Source organism: Tyto alba, unplaced genomic scaffold (assembly GCF_018691265.1).
Source record: "Tyto alba isolate M040663 unplaced genomic scaffold, T.alba_DEE_v4.0 Super-Scaffold_23, whole genome shotgun sequence".
Classification (NCBI taxonomy): Eukaryota; Metazoa; Chordata; class Aves; order Strigiformes; family Tytonidae; genus Tyto; species Tyto alba.
Window position 1 is genome coordinate 24,674,313 of NW_024881297.1, and position 18,787 is coordinate 24,693,099.

An 18,787-nucleotide genomic window follows, 5' to 3' on the forward strand; every position below is an offset into this window, starting at 1 on the left:
CCTTGTCTGCAGAATAGAAGCACCTTTGACAACTTCTGTGCTCCCAGAAAAAAAAGCAAAAAGCAAAGCATCCAAACATACATACGGTTTTTCTTCTTTTCTATCCCAACAAAGACAGCTCTGGAGAAATTGCTCCACAAAGAATGATGAATAACATGCTTCAAAGAAAACTAATAAAGACTTTTAGCGAAGTAACAGATCACCATCTTTAGCTGGCCACACACTCATTTTCACTACTTTGGAATCAAATAATACAGCACCTGTCAATGAAAAACAGTATCACAGCCATTCTTCATAAGCACATCCAGAACAGTTGTGCCCAAGCCTATCAAAATTTAGGGTGATTTACAGTTTTAGACACACACTTTGGGTAGATATTAAGTATTTAAGCGTATCCTATTTTGCTCCACTTGTTTGGGTTGGTTTGGTTGGTTTTTTTTCTTTATTTTTAACATGATTCTCTGACATACAGCTGGTTAAGATTTAAACTTATCTGAGGACCCCAGATATACCACATATCTTACAATCTCGTGTTATAATGACAACAAAATCAAAAAGACCGATCTTTGTGGCTTCGGGAATCTGCAGAACCAGCACTAGTCTTTTATCCAAGCCAGGTATAAATATACTAATACAAACCTGAGAAAAAAAGACAGTCCAGTCCCAGTCAAATAAAGGTCTAGCAAGACAAATACTGAAGTGCAGAACCAGGTAAAAAGGGTGTAATATAAAAAAAAAAAAAAAAAAAAAAAAAAAAAAAAAAAGGAAGCTGAAGTGACCTTTCCCCCGTAGATCCCAGTGCCCTCAACATTTCCAGAAATACACAACACATTTCATCCCAGCCACCATTTACCAGTGTGTCTACCATTAATTGAGGTGCCAAATCTCTCTCAAAGCATCCTTTGCTTAGTCCCATAACAAGGAGCACCACGACAAATTCATGCACTGTCTTGCAAAACTGATCCTTTGTGTTTGCTTTCCAGCCTGTTGCCCAATAATTCCACATGTAACCACTGTGAAACTTTCACATCCAAAGCTAGAGGCTTACGTGTTAAAATACATTTTTGGTAAAAAGTAATTGCAAACACAAAAGTATATAATTGCTTTATTACATCTGTATTTCCAAAATTGAGACACTTTTAAATATATTTTTACACGTACAGAACATGAGTAAGTACCATTCTGGAAAATCCAGATAAATTCAAATGGTTTATGAAGAGATAGACAGTAGATGCAATACCTGAAACAGTTCATTATTTCCAATTGGTGAAACTATTTGCTATGACCAGTACATATTCAACATATTAAGATTATGCAGCCAGACGTGTTTCTTTGCATACAACGTAAAAATGAAATCTTGACCATGTGATTTTACTATAATCCCAAAACCAGCATTGCTAAAGAGAGCATTACCCCAGTATCCTCCCAAAACCGACTCCTACTGTAGTTATATTTTGCAAAAGCTCTAAAGAACAAGGTGCATTAGTCCCAGTGTATTGTGTAAATACTCTGATGCTTAGAAGGCAAGGAGCAAACAGACACTTCGTGATGGGGTGGGGAGAGTCACTCACATTTTGACAGTTCTATGAGAAAGAATGCCTTGCACCTGCTTTGTCTTGCAGGAAATTTTTTATTTGTTGTACACAAGCATTCCAAAGATGCACAGAAGTAACCCTGTAACAGGAATTATGTTAGATATTTTAAACGATAAGTTTAAAAATAAACTGTGGAGCTCAATCTTCAATTTCTGGAAGCAAGTACATGATTAAATGATTTCTACTCATCTGAAAGAGAACTTTCTTCCCTCTAGGAAGTAACAGTAAGGTACTGTGTACATTTTTATTTAATTCCTTAGATTTTCCTCACTTTTTCTTATATAAAAAGATAAGTAGTGAAGCTACCCCACTTGTTAATTTCAGGTTTGCTCACTAATGATCAGTGAAAAGAAATTCTATGGAGAGCACTTAATGCTTCTACATCAGGCTGCATGAGGGACATGGACTTCATTGGATTCTACTATTTGGAAGCCATAATATCCGTTGCCTCAAGCCAGCTGGAAAACACAGGACAACCGTAGAATACTTTCAGCAGTAGAATTTTTATTTCTAAGAAAGATTATTTTGAAATTAACAATGAGTTACAAGGTTGGATTTGAAGTGCCTGGAAATTAACTGGGCTGCATTACAGAAAGACTTCAAGTTGGAAGAATTAAGTAATTTTCCTCAATGGGCAGACCTGAGAAGTGATGCATGGCAGAATAACAAGTTTTAAGAATTGCTGGAGATGTTGTGAGAAACCCCTGAAACCAAGAAAAACCTTAGCTTCATTAAGATACAACCTAATGTCTAGTAAATGAGCTGAGACAACTCTTCAACACTGGTTTCAAAGGCAGGATGCCCTTTCACAGACGGTAAGAGATAGAGCAGTTGCATAGTTCTGTAGGACTGTAACTAATGTTGAGACTAAGAAAAAGTTGAGATTTGAGACCATACCCTAAAGGCTCTTGAAACTGCACATTAGAAAAGATATGGTCAAAATAGAGAAATGAAGTGCTTTCTGAAAGTTTGCTGCAAATGTGTATCAGATTTAAAACCAGCAATCCGTTCCTGCTTCTTAGTGGTGTATAGCATTGCTGTGGACTGCTGAGTAGCTGTCATGCTATGCAGCCTGGCTGCTTTCCAGTCCTGGGTGAAGCAATCCCCACAGCATTTGCATGGAAGAAATGATGGGTTCCTTTGATGTAAATGATCTTGAGTGAATAAAAGGTGGGTTTGGGTTTTTCTGGCATTTATACAAATTCTTTACCTATGCCTCTTGTTCACAAGCAAAAAACTATGCCAGGTGTCCCAGAAACTCATCAAAATATTTAAGTATTCTCTCTGAAGCCTGATGTAGAAAATATCCAATCTTCACATCTTATGTTATGCTAGCCTTTGCAAAAGCTGAAGACAATCCTCTCTTCGATAGCTGCTTTTCTGTATATTTAGGAATTGTCAGCTGCAAGTATGCTGTGAAAAAGACAGTTCCTTTGATACAACACAAGTGTTTTTTATCGAGATGCATTTGTTGGTTTAACTTTACAGCTTTAGACAGTTTCTGCAAATAATTTTTGATAATTACTTAAATGTTATTTCATATGAAAGTCATTACTACTAAAATCTGCAGTACCCCACCAGCAAGAAAAAAAAAAGAAATGGGCAAAGTTGCAAGCACAGCTCATCTATTGTTTCTTGCTCAAACAGGGTTGCAAATGCTGGAGACTGTTGGCATTTTGAAGTGTCTGGAGACTCCTGAAGTTTTCTAGAATTACATAGTATGGCTCTTGGTGCTCCACAGACACCACAGCTGATTTGCTGGAAAAAAAATAAAGATGCATTTCTCAAAAATGTACGTAGCATGCTCCATGCCTGACTGAAAACAGGAAGTCCATACACTGATGGCTTCTTAGGCATGCAGAGCCACATGGTCACAGTGGATTTAGAATAAGTATAAATTTTGCACTATAAACAACATAGAGAGGGTGTGATGCATGATGTGCTCCAAATGTTCATTGATCTAAAGTCCATCTTTACTCTGAAACTTACTCTTTTGTAACAAAGGTCCACTGATGTTAGAGGCTTACAGGGAGAAAGGAATAACATGTCTACCACTACAAGCAAGTTACATTAAAACAGGATTCAAAACAATAATCTAGTAAATCCTTAACCTGACTGGGAAGCACTTCTAGCCTGTCAGTTTATGTCGCCTTACAATTTACTCCTGGCTGTAAATGACACTGGTAAACCCATGCAGAAGTTTTTGAAAACAGGGGGATCTTGCAGCATTATGTGTAGAAGTGGGTCAGTAGGAAATCAGTAACATTTTGCAGCATCTGCACAAGGCCCTCAGCCTTCACCAGTGAGGTACCAGTCAGGCACACTCGCCGCTTTCATGCTGGCTGTTAATTATATTATCCCTGTCCAGATCCTGAAACCAGTAAGACCATTTGGAGATTTGAAAACTCGGTCAAAAACAAGTTAAAGTGTGCTTTCAGCCTCCTCACCCTGCATCTTCATTGCCACAGCTTGGGGTTTTCTGCCCTCCCAGGTTTTATGTCCCACTTCCATCTGCCTCTGTGTTGTGTCAAGATGCACACCACAACATGTGCCCAAGCGTTCAGAAGAACAGCAGCTGAAGTCTGTTGTAAGCTTGGTCTACTTACAAGTTGCAGTGCTTAATATCCTCTCAGAAACCAAACAGTCCCAAAGTAATGTAACCTTTGAAGGAAAACCCGGAGTTTCATAATTTTTTCTAAGGTACTTCTCTAATCTGTTCTGCAATCAAGTTGAAAAAATAACAAGTCTAACTAGAAAGTGAGCATGAACCCAAAAAAATAGAAATTTCTTTCTAGGAAAGGTGTTTCTCCCAGTTTTGGAGCATGTGATTATTTTATAATCTGAGAAAAATATATTAGTTCCAAAGGCATTCCCAGAAACTTAGGTTCAAATCTAGTGAAATATTTTTGTCTAAGAATTAACCATTTCTTCACTAAAATAAGTCTTCTTGGTAGATGCAGTAATTTCTTAAGGCACAAAAATAAACCATTTTAAAGCAGATCTAATGTTTTATGTCTCCCAGTAACTGGAAGAGTACAGGATGAAAAACAGATGAAGTTTTGTTTCTTTTTTTGGTCTGTAATTGCAAAGGCTAGAAATGCTAAAGCTTTATTTAAGTATGTAGATTCCAATCAAGGGTAACAAACCTTTAAAGCAACCACCAAAACATAGGAAAACTTAGGCTCCCAGCTCTGTGATCAAAACACGTATCAATCACTTCAGCAGGATCTACAGAGTGCATCACTGGTTACTCAGGCAACATAACAATTTTGGTTGTTGCCAAAAGTAGTGTCAAGACACTACTCTGGCTTTAACAAGTCCATTTTAATACACGTTAAGTTAATTAAGTTTAAACCCAACTGCTGGAAATTATGAACAGGATGTTCAAACCTGGCTTTCCTCAACTAATCTGTTTCTCAACCAATTTTAAATTTAACCAGGGCAGGTTTTTTGTTTAGACAAGACATACACATATTTCTGGGATAGCTTAAACATTCTCCAGTAAGTAGCAGTTATGTTTTCAAATGCTGTAGTATAGAAAGTCTCCTGAAAAACACTGGGGCTGTTAAGTTCCTGTCAAGTGTTGCAATATCTTAAAAGATAAAAAAGCATTGGGAAGGATTTTGGAGGGGGTTGTTTTGTTTTTTCATTTTTAATATATACTTACATAGCCTTACACTAGTACTCTGAATCAGTTTTCTAGAATATCTTTGTTAATATCCAGCCACGAAGGAAATTCCAATGCAGGAAAGAATTATTACATATAAATGCATTTCTTAAGCAAGCACACAGAAAAGTCACAATAGAAATAGTTGTCCAGGCTTCAAAATTCCTTCACAGTGTTTGTCTCTCAAGCATTTCAATACCTGAGTTTAAAATATTTCAACTAATTTCTCCTTGCTGATTTATGGACAAGGAGACCATCACCACAGCACATCTTGAAAAAATAAGAACAGAAGAAACAATCAGAGATGGATACCTGTGTAATCCTTCTGAGGTGTTACTGGGGACACAGAAGTGTTGGTTCAATGAAAGTTACTTTCAACTATTCACAAAGCTTTGATTTTCTCCTCCAAATCCCTTTTTAAAGTTGTCCTTTGCCACAACCATCACAACAAAAAATTAAAAAAAAAAAAAAAAATCAACTTTGAGGCCACTAGAAGTAAAAATTTTTCATCTGTGTCTACTATTGTCACTCATAACATTTTTCTTTCAACCACTGAGACCTGTTTCAGGTTTTGTTTTTTTTTTTTTGTTTTGTTTTTTTTTTTTTGTTTGTTTGTTTTTTTCCCCATGTCCATGAAGAATCTTGTGTAGAGTCCTAGGCCTCATACAGTGCCATCATTCAGATTAATAATACATTTAACCAATGAAACTGAAATCAACAGGAAAGAATTTAGACTCAGGAAAAAAATAAGGAGGCCTAGGGGTAGAAATCAGTCAGATACTTCCACAAGAGGCTGGGAAGGTTCCATGAACTTGTTCTCCAAAGTTTCTTTATAAGTCCCATTTCAATACTTATATCATCAGAAAGGTTTATCCTAATAAGCATCACTTTTTAATGGTACCAAGATATACCATGGTCTTGAAATTAATAAATTCAGTCCAGTTTAGTACTTAATACAATGTATTCTATTTAATTGGTGGATAAAGAATATGCTTTTTTTTTTTTTAATTATGTGCAGAGACAGCCTGGATTTAACAAAAAATAAAGTATAATACAGAAACTGGAAATGGTAGGTGACTAATAACATTTATGATTTCAATAATCGTGGTCAAGTTTTCTTTGTGTAGAGCTCTAGGATAAACTCAAGATATGATTACTGTAATTAAGGAATTTACAGATCTCTTTCTTTAGAGACAATCTCTGCTATTTGGCAGAGATTTGAAGTCTCTTGAATAAACTCCCTCCAATCCTCTGAAGTCACTATCTTCTGCTCATTAAGTTCCCAACAAGCATACGCATACTGCTGATACTGGTGTCAGTCAAAGCTTTCATCTGAGCCAAATGATTCTTGAAAATAGAGATATTTTTCAGCATCTGACTTCTCCAGGCACATGAGCGCACTTCCAGTCCCAGGAGAGGAGGCAGACTCCGGCAAGCTCCAACCCACCAGATACTCTAGCATTACACAGCCAACCACTCCAGTTACAGTCCCAGCTATATCTAGGTCAATATGAAGTAATTTATTTGAGAACAGAGAGGAAAATCCAGATTTACACAGGTATAACAAATCAAACTATCTCTTCTCCCCAAGGAGGTTTCACCCCCCAATCCAAATCATTATGGGTTTATATGACACAACTGGGTATATTACAGATATGCAAAAGCAGGTTATCCCCTGTGAGGAAAGATGGGTTAGAGACGGCACACAGGCCTGCATTATAAAACATCTTCCTCACTGAGTACTACATCTCACATTTCAGCTGGGAATAAAAGCATCTAATCACATGCCACAGACACCAAAGCAATTGGATACATCTTCAGATATGGTGTGCTTATCAGTCAGTGGCTTGGCCAAACATGCAGTGAAAATACCTCCCCTCTTTTAGCTCTAATATAGCATCCAAGTATAAAATAACCCGAGCTCCTGATTAAACCAATACTAACTACAGAAGTCAACCAAATCAGTGGAGGTTTTCAAGTCAGTGATTTGGATTACCCAATTTAAAATACCTCAAGTAGTACGTTTTTGAGAAGATAGGTGTGGGGAAGGTGTTGAACCTCTCGACTGTACATACAAAAAATTCTCACCAGCTATAGTTATTAGACTATACTCAGTGACAAAACATGGAGACAGTAGCTGTTCTCTACATTATTATTTAACTCTGAAGACATCACATTTGTAATACACAAGAAAACTGGTTCAAGAGGAAAGGGGACATTCAATTATAGAAGAAGAATTTACATTGAGTTTATCACAATCCACACAGTAGAGTCTTAAATTCATTGTCAGAAGTTTTGTTTTTTTTTTTTTAAAAAAAGGCAAACAAAAACCCCACACATACTACTATCCAAAAGCAGATCAAGCCTAGACACAGATAAGAATATTTAGAGGAGTTAGACTCACCAACTTAAGAAGACTGCTGGAAAGGATAAAAGCTCCTGCTTCAGTTTTAGCTCAATTTCTCATTAGAAGGGATTAGAATGAAATTTTCATAGAAGCCTCTAATTCCTATGGGGTCTACCATCCTCATCTCAAGCATCTGGTATGGTCATCAGAGAAATGGTAGTACATTAGACAGACCACAAGCACAATCCAATATGGCAATTACTACATGTTTTCTTCTGCTCGATAAAAAGTTAAACAGTCCATCTGATGCTGCCATCAAAATGCAGTCTTGGAACAAAGCACAAAATAAACATTTGTGTATGGACAAAAGGACTGAATATGCTCACCAGCAGCAACAATTAATATTCAATTCAGGAGATGCAAGACTACCTACCCAGACCACAGTCTATCCCACCCGTCCCTGTAGATGCTATTTTTTTTAAGAAGTTAGTATGTGAAATATTTTTTTAGATTGCAATAAAAACAGACATCATCACTGGACTATACGGTTGAGTTAGGAAAAGGCAAAGTTCACTTATTTTTTAGATTAATGTGGGCATTTCAGTAGGATTTTGTTGCTCAGTGAGAAAGGACAAAGGAACAAGCAGATTATTTTCTTCCTAATATCATTTCTTGTTCTTTGTCAAGTAGGCAATACAGCAATTGTCTCTCAGAGACAAATGAAAGCAGGAACAAGGTGTATTTAAATCTTGAAGTTACTGGAAATACATTATACTTAAAACTCTCCCTTATCCAAATATAAAAAAAGGGAAAGAGGGAAAAACACCACTGTTGCTCACTGCTTTCACCAAAACAATCACATTCTAGTAATATGCTAAAAAAGTGACAAATACCAGTCATGTGAGCTCTCTAATTTCTCTTCATTTTCTTACCAGCACAACTGCGTAGAGATTATGTGTTTTATTACCTGTTCCATCATTTTTATATAATTTATCTAGAATACAATATAGGCCAAATACATTGTTCTTGGAACTGATGTTTAATTTCATACTTAGACCCTGAAGAAACCTAGCGCAGCATCCTGAATCAACCCTAAGCACATTCTTTCTTAAAAGCAGAGACATCCCAGTCACAGCAAATCCACGATGTCAGCGATGGATCTGCCTTCAAGCACTTCGGCAGGTGAAATGAATATCACATGTTAACCAATGTTCCAGTACAACAATAGTAATAAACCAATTTTACAAATGAAATTTAAAAAGACAGCCTCTAAGCATACCCATGGTATTTCATTCCTGCCACTGTACTTCAAAGAGATTGAAGTCAAATCACTTACACTGGAAAAAAGAAAGAACAGGGTAAAATCCTATCAATTGTCTCAGACAAGGTGGCATTAGAAAGCTTTCTAGCTCCTTTTCCCCTAGAATGTGCTAAACCATTAAAAAAAAAAAAAAAAAAAGTAATGGTAGGAGGAACAATGAGAAAACTCTGTTTTTCAAATGGAAAAAACACATTACTTGCTTAAACTGTACAGCTCAGTATCTACTATGTGAAAAAAGTCTCTCTTGCTGTTTGATATATGTGGAACAGGAGAAGTCATACATGAAAACACATTTGCAAAGATACTTTAAAATTTCAACCAGCAAGCAGCAAACAAAAAAATAAAACAGAAAAGTGAGTTACAGTTTTTCATAGCATCTTCCATGTCCTCTGATCAGAGCCTAGAGAACAGGTCTCTGCAATAAGAGCCCTGAAAGGGTCATTTCACTTATGTCTTCATTCCCCAACCTAGGCAGGAAAATTATACTTACCCACCCTTAGAAAGCACTTTGCAATCTATGAGTAACAGGTGACTCTGAAATGTTGTTATACAAGAATTGTCTTAACAGGCATAACACCTATGGAATTATTGAAACATGTTTTCTCTCACTTGATTAACAGCTGTTTTTCCCTGTTTTCTCCCTACCTATTCAGTGACCAAAAATATTTAACGCTGTTTCGCCTGTGTGTCTTATTTTCTGTTAGCTAGCAACAAAAGCCTTGTTCTTCTGGCTCTTACCTCTGGTCCCTTCCATAGTGATATACAGAGTTCAGTGCTTACCTGCTTCAGAGGAGACCTCAGCAGTATGAAGTCACCATAAGCTAAAGCAGAAATACTTCCCCGCAGGCCTGAAGCAACTCCACAGTCTGTGATGTTGACTTCATTTCAGCAGGTGATAACTCTGATGCTAATGAAGGTACTTCAAAAAAGCACCAATCACATTAACAGTTTTACTGCTAAGCAAAATAGTCAGGTAAGCCTGAAGACAATCTAGGGTTATGAAAAGTTAATTCATTTTTATTTCAGTCACAGGAAGCTCTCGGCTAATCTATGCTAACTGACTAAATGTTATGTTGCTAGCCTGTATGAGAAACTGAGGAAAGCCTGAAGCATATTTAGCATAGTCTAAAACTAAAAACATACATAGAGATACTGGGTATTTGCTTATTCTTCCCTACAACAGATTCATTTCTGCATCTGTCTGAAGCACATGGCGGGGGGGGGGAAGTATCTGGACAAGTTAGAAAGACATTCCTACACTCCAGAAAGCATTCAGCTCTGGGAAGGAGAGAAGAGGAGCCAGGAGAAACTGAAGACGGATAGCCTTTAGGAAGATACAGTAGAGCTGGAAGGGATATGATTAGTTCCATTTCTTAAAGAAAAGATTCAGCTTTCTAACATATGGGGAAAAGTGGCTTATGTGGGGGGTAGGGAAAGGAGTTAAAAATCAGAGCTTTTCTCAGTCAATAGGCTGATTCTTGCTCTAAGGCTACCTTTTATATGCATATTCTGTGGTAATCACCTAAAACTTTAATGTAACATAGACTTTACAGACCTAAAATGTAATTTATGTTTTTTATCTAGGATGATCCATAGGAATGAAATTGATGGATAACACCATTATTTTTGATACCCATGAAATACTTCAACTGAAAGAAGTGAAAAGGGAGATTTTGTACCCACTAAGCTGATGGAGCTCTCACTGAGAAATGTGAAATTATGCAAATGTAGACTTTAAGAGCAACAGTGGAACTTTCTTCTATTATGCACACACAAGTACGAACAAAAGGTCACACAGTGGTTAGCTAAGCTTCACAGCAAACACAGCCGATTTAGGAAACATGCAATGGTATATAAAGACTTGACATGTTATCAACAGCTACAGCAGTGATGCAAGTTTGTGACTTCTGGAACAACTGTTAATTCTTAGCTGATTTAAACAGGAATAAGCTGCTGTTCTTCCTGGACTCAAATGAGATAGGAAATACCAGCACACCTTGGGCAAATAATGTTCCCTCTAAAGAGGACTATTTGTTTCTCCAGATTTAGCCAGTTATACCCATAGCTTTTAAGAAATTATTTCCTACATTTTTTTATTTTTTAATCACATGTCTTCCTGATGAGCAACACATGCAGCTTCAGGCCCATGAATATTGAAAGGATTTTGTTAACCATTTGCTCACAGAATGAGTTAGAGGAAAGTGAATTTCCACTAATTCTAGTTACATAATCTGAGAAATTGGAACAAGCAAAAAGAAAATCCAGTTTATATCACTTCAATATCAGGACCAGTAGTTCAAAGCTCATGAAAAACAGGATTGACATTCTTCTTGTACTTTCAGGTTTCTGAAGCACAGTTATGTATTTTATTAATAAGCCACAAAAGGGTTCTCTGCTGAAGCCAACCATAAAGCAGTTGGAAAAAAAAAAATATATCAGTAGGTATTAATTTCTAGGGGAATTCCCCAATAAATTTAAAGTTAATATTAACATGATATGCCAATTTCACATCTACTCTATGTGCATTTGAGATCACTGAGGTTAGTTCCCATCTTGAAAAGAAACTTCTTTCACATTGCATTATACCACCCTCTTGGTTCAGAGGCTTTACTCCACACAGGGCAGATGTCTAGAACCACCACTTTTTTTTTTTTTTTTTAAAGGATTCACATCATAGAACTTTATATTCTTAAAATTATGGATTTCATGTACATCTAAAGATGCAAACAAACATAGTACCTCATTAAGTGTTCTGAGATCACTGGTTCTCATTACTTTCAAACACAGTCTAGTGACTGTAGCATACTGACCTTCACAAGTACCTTGAAATCACAGAGTTTTACTGTATTTAAATTACTACTAAGATGCATTTCATTTGCAAGAAATCCTAGACTTCATGCTGAAGAGTAAAAATAGCACGATCTCTAATAGAGAGAGGCTGCCCTTAAAACCGCACTATATTTCACATACTGGAGCATATTGTGGGGTTTATTCATCCAAGTAATCAAGCATGAGCCTGAACGTTTGAGCCAAATGAACAAAACATAAAAAGCTGACCAATTCTAATGGTTAGTTTTTTTCAAAAGCTCTAAGCTTTAGATCTATTTTAAAAAGGTAAAAAGATGACTCTGGTAACCTACCTGAAGACAAAAAGAAGTTACTACTTATCTTTTAATTTTAAACAATAGGTTTTAAAATATCTTTTCAGTAAAGAAAAAAGGATAACTTCTCTAAATCACATGATACAGTGACTTTCTACACTTCCACAAAAGATACTATGTCCCCTCCTCCCCCCTCCAAAATCATGATCTTTCTCTTCTTTTTACCACAGCAAGTACAACCAACCATGCAGTATTAGCACGAGGAAGGACAGAACAAAGGGGAAGTTCATTTGCACCACTGGTCATCACGTCTTACATGTCGGTGCAACAAAACATGCATACTAGTAACATTTTTACTCAATGATAGCTAAATCTGAGTTTTGAGAGAATTTAATTTATGCCCTAGTTCACAAAAGACATTAAGTATTTGAGATATCTTACAGTAGTTTTCATTAAAATATACAACACACTATATTATAATAAATTGACCCGAGTATTTCTTAGCCCTGCAATTCCACTCATTTGAATAATTCCATTGCCAGTCACAAACATTTCCAAAAAGCTTCCCAGCTAGACCAAGTTTAAACACTAGAATAACAGATTTATTGCTGTCATAAAAGCACCAGCAGGTAGACAGGATGCAGAAATAGGAATTAGATCACAAGTTTTTAAGCCTTATAGCTACCATTGAAGCCTGTCAGTGAGTACAGTGGCTTTCTTGCTTTCCTCTGAATAGTCTCCTGTCTTTCACCAACATTTTGCAACATCACACATATCCTATGGGCTTTGCCCACTAACCTGAAGTAATCTGTGGTTAGCTGATAGATTGCATTCTTCCCCTACTCCTTTAGAATGACTGGGTTTTATTAAAATTGTACCTTCTAATAAAACATAAAATGATTCAAGCTAGTTTCCCACTAGGGAGTACATTATATATAAACATAGAAAGTGATTTAGCACAATAAATACTAACATGCGGAAGCAGCCCCCTCACGCTATCCACATGCACAACTGTCAGCTTGCTGCCGAAATGACACTTCAGTGCATTGAACCAGTTACATTTGTTTTGATTTTGCACAACTGCAATTACATCTCCTGTCTTCAATTCAGTGAAACTTTATCCACTGTATCCAAATCTGGATTTCCCTTGTGATTACACCAACACCTAAGCTTTAATGAAAGCTTTTACTAAACCCAAGACTAATTTTTATGTTGGCCAATGCACTCAAAAGTTACGAGACCAAATCCTTGTAAATCCACCCCAGCAGCCTGTCTTTTATTCAAATGGCTGAAGAACTGAATCTTCAGTCATCATACACAGATGGGACTCCAGAAAAGGTTGCAGAATTGATGTCCTTGGCACTTGTATACCAATACCCAAGCTCCAGTTATACTTTTAATGTTCCACCTATACAATGCTTTATCACAGAGAACGGACCACAGCTTTTTAAATAGTACCATAAGGGACATCAAGAGGTCATCTTCTGTATCTCCCTCCCAGCACAGTATCAACCATGCTTTGATCATTCTTGACAGGTACTTACCTAACTTCCTCTCAGTGTTCTCCAAGAACAGACCATACAGTCTCCCAACAGGATATTTCAGTGTTTCATCTCTTTTTAGCAGAATAAGTCACCAAAACCCTACTTCTAATCTGTCTTCCTGCAGTTCAAGTCCGTTACTACTCATCTTACCACAGAAACAAGACTGGTTTTTTAGAGCAGGCTTGCAGACTATTGTGTCACCTTCTCTGGTAGTCCCTTCATCAGGTTAAAAGAAGCCAATCCATTCAGTCTGTCCTCATCCTCTTAACATCTAACAATTTACAGTGCTTTCCTTTCATCTCTCTGCGACCAGTTCAAGTCTTTCTTGAAATATAATACTTGAAACTGGACACAGCATTCCAGCTGAAATCTTACAGTGACAAGAGGGAAGAAAAAAAAAAAAAAAAAATGGTGTCTTTCCTGTTATAGTCCTGTTCAAATCTTTAGCAGTAGAGAATCACAACTAAGTCACATTTCTCTTGTGACTTACTCACCACTGGATCTTTCTCTGCAGAACCTCTGCTTACCCCATCGCTTCTCATCCATATTTATGCAGGCAATTACTACCACCAAATAAGCACTCAACTCCACTGAATTTCATCCTATACTTTTCAGATCATTTCTAATTTACCAAAATATTTTGAATTCTAAGACCACCCTCAAACATGATTACAGTTCACCCCATCTTTATTTTATTACAGCCTTTAATAAAATAGCCAAGTCATCAATGAAATGTTCAAACAGAATCAGGCTCCAAACAGAACCCAGAGAAAGTCTGTTTGGTAGAGCCTTTAATTTTGGCCACAAATCACTGGTAACTTCTCTATGGTACAATTGCACAACTGATTTTGAGCCTACCTTACAATAATTTCACCTAGCTCTCATGTCTTGAATTCATTACAAAAGTGTTGTGTAAGACTGCTTTAAAAGCTTTTCTGAAGCCAGGATACAGAGGGATTTATTGTTTTGCCTCTATCCACAGATATGTTGCCCTGCCACAGGAGGAGGTTACATTAGTTAAACATGATTTGTTCTTGAGATATTTTTGGCTGTTCTTCATTCTCTATTTCCTAGATATTTCCAAAATGTACGTTAATTTGTTCCAGAATTTTGTCAAAGATTAAAATCAGTCTGACTAGTCTACAAGGTCCCCTGCTCCTTTCCTTTCACTAACCTCTATTCTAAAAGGTAAGCAAGCACTATACTTTTTCTCAGCTTTTCTTATGTACCTCATCCACCCTCTGCAAATTTTAAAGACATGCTTATTAAACAACCAAATAAATCACTCTATAGTCAAGGGCAGGTCCGGATGACATGTGAAAAATCCAAGGCTTAGTTTCCTATCCATGCAGAAACTTCACCTCTTTTTCAGGGGTATTAACTGCACTGGCCAGCAGCATGCAGTTGCCCCCCTTCAGTGACAATGGATACAAAACAGTTAAAAACTTCAACCTTCTCAGCATTCATCCTCAGAAGCACAGACCAACTTTATGTGTTATATCCAAAAATTTTACTTCCCTGAACCAGAGGCAGAACAGTTCCTCTCAACCAGCAAAACGGAGGAAGAAATCCTTCAAGTTTTCAGACCAGATTGATCACTCAAGAGACACCACTAACTCGGATAAATGTCCGAACTCAAGGTTGCTTTCTGAATTGATGCTCTTGAGGTTTGCTCATACCAATCATTAGTCACTACCATTTATTAGCTTGCAGATAAACTAAAATAGATCCTGGGAAAGAGAGAAAAACATTCTCCCAGGACCTTGGTTATTAATTTTATTTATTAACCAAACTTAAACTAAGGCAAAATTAATAATGTTCTATGTGTGTAGCAAAAGCTTGGAGGAGAGAGGGAAGCTTTATAACGCTGTGTGAAAGTGGACCTCTCCCATTTGTATACCTCCGAAGAGGTCAGCTTCTATCATAGGCTTCACAAATTCAGGACCATAAAGATCAGCGAGCATTAAACACCAGGATACAGGAGTGAAGCACGCACCAGGTTATTTGGGAGGCATACCAAAGGACTCCACCAGCACAGCCCTCAGAAATGACCCCTGGCACATTGATTCTCAGACCCTAAACAAACAGGCATGCACGAAAAGACATTGAATTTCTCATGTCTGACAGATGGGAAATTTGGAGCTGACTAAACACATGCCCAACCCTATATTCTTAGCCCAGATAGCACTTTATTGACCCCTGGCTGATGGAAATGCCAGAAGAGTATCATCTGAATGTGACCCCTTAATGTAGTCCATGTGTGAAAACCTTAAGAAACAGTTCTCTTTCCAGTGGAGTCCAGGAAATGAATGAAAAACGTCCGCTGAAGTCAAGGGATTTACACTGGCATAAATCTGACACACAGAAAAATTAGGGATCCAAACTCTGTCCTCTAAATTGAGGCCAGTTCAGGATCCCAGGCAAAGGTCTTCTACAGCAGTTTCCATCTCCAGAGCCATAGCATTCTGCTCAGCAATGTAAAATAGCTAGTGTGATATTATGCAACACTAATGAATATAAAATATTGTCCTGAAATAAGAAAAAGATTCCTTTGAAGAAATTTTTTTTTTTTCTTTTTGATGTAGGCCTAAAGGCCTTTCAACTTAATTAAGTCTTCCAAAAGTGCCTATGGGCATAAGGCACTGAAATTATATTGAAATTCAATAGGCGACTGGACACTAAATCTTATTTCAAAAATCCTAGTGTAAACTAATTATTTGTAAAGAGTGGATCTTCAGAAACATTTACTTCACTAAATAGATATTCCCAATATGTATGATCTTTGCCAAAACAAACTTGTATTTGCTTCAGTGCAAACACATCTATACACCAATATTTATAGATTACAGCACTGTGATTCATTACAAATAAAGTTTATTTTCTGCACACCTAGTTGAGTTAAAGAATATTAAAATGTATTTTAACTTCCTTGTTGTGGGAGGGCATCCTTTTATTGACATCTTTATTTAGCTAAAATGCTTCAAGAGATGTATTTGGCAAATAATATTGCTCTTAAAGATCTCGCTGCTTCAGAAACATGACTTCTCTGATGAAACACTAGATCTTGTAACAGAAATATCTTTAAATCTTTTAGATAGCCAGTCCACAGGGAAAGGTTTAAGAAAGGATCAAAGCTTGTCCTTTCAGCTTGAATTATTCCATTACAGCTGAATGTGACATAATTACAAAAGATGTTGGATGTGGAATCTCATCAGGATTATCTGACACTCATCTTTGTTGAAAAAGTCTCCCCAGCTGTTGCTCTGATAGCACAAATGTGACAGGAGTGCAGAGCACAAAAGTAGTTGCAAGTGACCACTGCTTTGGGGCTGGTTTAGGTTCCCTGTGGCACATTGTGACTTTTCAGCCACCACAAATAGCAAGGCTGCTTAGGACAGACTTACAGGTGAGAGGGAATACCAAGTATGCTATTGAATTCCTGAATAAAAAATTAGTTTAAAACAGCCCATAAAACAATACCTATGTTATTTAGCTGATGCACATAAACAATCTTATTTCTTATGCAAGATCAACATAATTCAGTGAATAGTTTGTCGGGTTTATTTTTTTCTTTTCTTTAAAAAGCCTGCTATGTTGTCTTGAGTTTGTTTTCATTGAGACAAGAACACAGTGCTGCTTACAACATCTAAAATAAAGCACATTCTCTTTATAAGCCACATTTCTCTCTGCACTTGATGCATTCTAAATCAGTTTATGCAACCTCAAACAACAAGCAGCACATTTCTTATAGTGCCGCTATATTTGGGGGGGGATATGGATGTATATTTAATTTTTATTTTATTCTGTGAAGGGAGCTCAATTGTAAACTATAACATCAAACATCAAATCTTGAATAATCACCCATTCCAGAGGATTTGGTAGCTGTAAAAATACTTTTCTTTCCTTCCTTGTCATGGATTACATTTCCTTCATACATTATTAATGAAGTTAAACTACTAGTAACATGCCAAATGTGCTGCATAGGAGATTTGTGCCTAATCCAGCACAAAACAGGCCCAGTCACATAATGATAGAAAAAAAGAACAAATGTCAACAGTTTCACACTGGGACTAGATTAAGCAGACCATACTTACTGATTCCTTACACAGGGATTATCTCACTTTTAGTGCTATGAGAAGACAAGTCACACTTCTATGTTATTAACACAGAACTGCACCTCAAAAAAAGACACCAGAGTCCCCAAATCTGCTTCCAGAAAGACACACTCATAGACCGCTGTTTATTAAATATCACAGACTCCTTTAGATGACAGTAACAAAACCAGAATATTAATATATACATATATATATATCAATCAAAAATGCCCTCTTACTGTTTTAGATCTCAATCCAACTTTCCGTGGAATTTGTGGATAGCCCTTAAGAGGATATTACTTACAATTAGACTCCAAATGAATCCCAGTTAAATTAGAATAACTGGTGTCTGCAGGGTTTACCTTCCTACCACGGAGAACTTTCCTTGGCTTAGGACCCAAATCATGCCAACAGCTAACAAGTGTTAGCCTGATAACTAAAGTGCTCACTGAAGTCAACAAAACTGTACTCACTCTTAAGCGTTTACAGGACCAGGCATTTGGCATGAAACTGCCTGTCAACTAAGCAATAATAATGTCCACATAGACTAGGATTTGGTGGGGTTTTTTTAATCTCCTATCTACAAGTTATACTCACTAAACCCCCTATGGCACAGGCAGATGTTTACTGAGATAGCATGGGTATGGTTTTGTGAGATGAAGAATATTACTTTAAGATGCTTACGGCTGCATCAGGGGTCCTGAAGCCATAGACAGACTGCAGAGCCAGTGAAAACTTGCTTTGTCATTTCAGATTTGTTAAAAGTGTTCAAGAAGTGGCTGTCCCAGCAGACTAGGCGAGATCAGGTGTCATCTGTCTGCACAACTCTTAACTTTATGCTGGATCAGGTATCATCTCTGCTACCGCAGCTGGCATTGGGCTGGTAGCAACAGCACAGCATGTGCTGCGCCTGGCTCAACACGGCACAACCGAGCGCACACACTGATCCAGACCTAATTAGTATTAGCAGAGATCTGGCAGGAAGTATTATGGAATCACAGACTAAATTTGCAGCTCCAAGTCGCTCTTTTGCAGGTAAACAGGCTTTAAGCATTTCCCTCTTCCAACTTGACCCCTGTTCAGTCAGAGGTAGCTGGTCTCTGGAAGTTACCATCCCT